The 2,416-nt window shown below is 47.8% G+C and overlaps 1 pseudogene; it reads left to right on the top strand.

The window, feature by feature from the left end:
- The first annotated feature begins 1,914 nt into the window (after window positions 1-1,914).
- Window positions 1,915-2,416, top strand: part of LOC100945353 — a 4,774-nt pseudogene continuing 4,272 nt past the window's right edge.

The raw sequence follows: 2,416 nt of genomic DNA, 5'->3' as shown, positions 1-2,416 counted from the left end.
CTGGTTTAGATGATGTATCAGCAACTTTGGGTTCCCATGTTCTGAAGTACATACACTGAGTGCTGTTCTCTGTACCCTCACATTTTTTTTTTTTTGAGACAGAGTCTCACTTTGTCACTCTTGGTAGAGTGCTGTGGCGTCACAGCTCACAGCAACCTCCAGCTCTTGGGCTTAAGCAATCCTCTTGCCTCAGCCAGAGAAGGGGAGTGGCTGGGGGCCGGAGCCCTTGGGACAGGAGCAACCTGGCATTCTGTTGGTACGAATGCTGAAGCTGAGGGCAACTTAATCCCAGAGTCGTTGTGAGTGAGTGATTGGTGGTGTAACACAATCTCGTTGAGGGCTAGGGCACTTTAATTTTTTCTTGTCTTCCAGGACTCTAACCGGATATCTAGCACTTTGACGGAATAGCGGAAGCTCTGCTCCCCAGGACCATCTGGCAGCCAGAAAGAGGCTGATTTGGCTGTGGGGGAAGAGGTGAGGTGGATCTGAAGCAGAAGTGGGGCCATGGGAAAGGAAGAGAAGTTGAATGTGCTCTGTTTGCACAGAAAGATTTAGTGTATTTTTGATAAGCAAGCTTCCTGCAGTCAATTGGATAAAACAAAATGAAACCAAATTATATTTTGCAGGCCTGAAGCAGAATTTTCTTTTTCTAGATCATGGTGAAAGAAAGAAGGAAAGGGGAGGAAAGGACAGGGAGAAGTGGAAAGCGAGAGGAAGAGAAGGAAGAGAGAAAGAAGGAAGGATGGAAGTTCTTAAGGCCTATTATTATCTACTACCTTGCTTCGTTGTCAGTAAACACAGCTGATCCCTAACTAAAGGGGAATGTTCATACACCCTTCTTCTCTCCTCCCAGTTCAAGAGTTTAATTCTGTGCTGTTTTCACTTTATACCCCCCACAAAAACAGGCGATAGCTTGTTCTAACCTTGTTTAAATCTGTTTTTCCATGTCTCAGAAAGGCCCACCTCTGCCCTGACCATAAGTCCCATGACCCTGGGCCTCCCACACACATAGGACTTGCCACCCCTGTTCTGCCTCTGTGTTTGCATGAATTCCTTCCCACTTAGTATGCAGGGGGGCGAGAGAGGGCAGGGACGGTACCTGTCTTGCCTCAAATTTAAAAACTGCAGCCTCTTCATCTTTATTTATGGACAGAGGGGTGCTTTCCCATCCATAGGTGCTTTTTTGGGTGATTAGGCCACAAAATTTCCTGCCACAAAATGAGGAAGAGGGGCTGACACTGAGTGAGAGAGGTATGGGGACAGTGGCTGGGTGTGGTTATATTTCACACTGGCTTCTCATGCCTCCAGCCTTGCCTTTCGTAGATGACTTAGGTGGGGAAACCTCAGAAGCAGTGACACAAAGTCCACATACCCCCTCCCCACCCCCAACACTAAGTAGCAATATTCATTTAGAGAAAGCACGCAGGGGATGCTTTAGCCAGTGTTGCCGAGGCCGACCTTCAGAGCCTCTTGTGAAGAGACGTTTGTGTTCCCTTGCACATGCTGTCACGGTCAAAGGGGGCCTCCCAGCCTGGCTTGGGCTGCTGTGAGCAAACCTCCCTTTGCACTCCCAGCCACCCTCTCCTCTGGTGTCCGGCAGGTCAGCACCTCCTTCTGGCTTTCTCAAACCTAGCTCAGAGCCAAAACATCCAGACACATATTTGGAGCAGCACAAGCAATGTGGCTTTCTTTACATGACACCCTGGGTCACTGCCTAGTGCCTCCTCCTATTGTCTTCCTCTGGCTCCAGCATTTGCCAGGCTTTGCAGAGGCCCCTCTGTGCTTCAGGCTGGGAGGCAGTGTCTGAAGACATCGCTGCTGTATGTTTTATATACGACACTCTGGCTTCCCCCTCAAGAGTCTTAACATAAGCAAATTGGAAATAGGGCTTCTTGTCCTGATCCTTCCATGGAGATGAGTTGTGAATTTCATTCTCTATAGCGGTCACTTACTCTTTTTGGATAATTCAAGCAGTCATCATTAGCTCCCACTTTGCACAAGTTGAAATAGTCATTTGGTTATAGCACAAAGTTTTGGGACCAAGTTTCGTTTTCATTTTGAGGTGGGAAAAATATTGAAGCCTCCTCGCACTTTGAAATTATTAAATATGGGGTACAAAACTGCTGACAGGAACAAAGATGTGGGCTAAATTCTTGGACAACAAGAAGAGAGTCTCAGTTTGGCACTTGTAGCTGAAGTGGCTAAGGTGCCAGCCACATACACCTGAGCTGGTGGGTTTGAATCCAGCCTGGGCCTGCCAAATAACAATGACAACTACAAAAAAAAAAATAGCTGGGCTTTGTAGTGGGCACCTACAAGTAGGCCCTGCTACTTGGGAGGCTGAGGCAAGAGAATCACTTACGCCCAGGGTTTGGAGGTTTCTGTGAGCTGTGATGCCACATCACTCTACCCAGGG

Source organism: Otolemur garnettii, unplaced genomic scaffold (genome assembly GCF_000181295.1).
Source record: "Otolemur garnettii isolate 467f Iridium unplaced genomic scaffold, OtoGar3 scaffold00026, whole genome shotgun sequence".
Classification (NCBI taxonomy): domain Eukaryota; kingdom Metazoa; phylum Chordata; class Mammalia; order Primates; family Galagidae; genus Otolemur; species Otolemur garnettii.
Note: the sequence above shows the minus strand (reverse complement) of the source record. Positions and strands in the feature narration are given on the sequence as shown.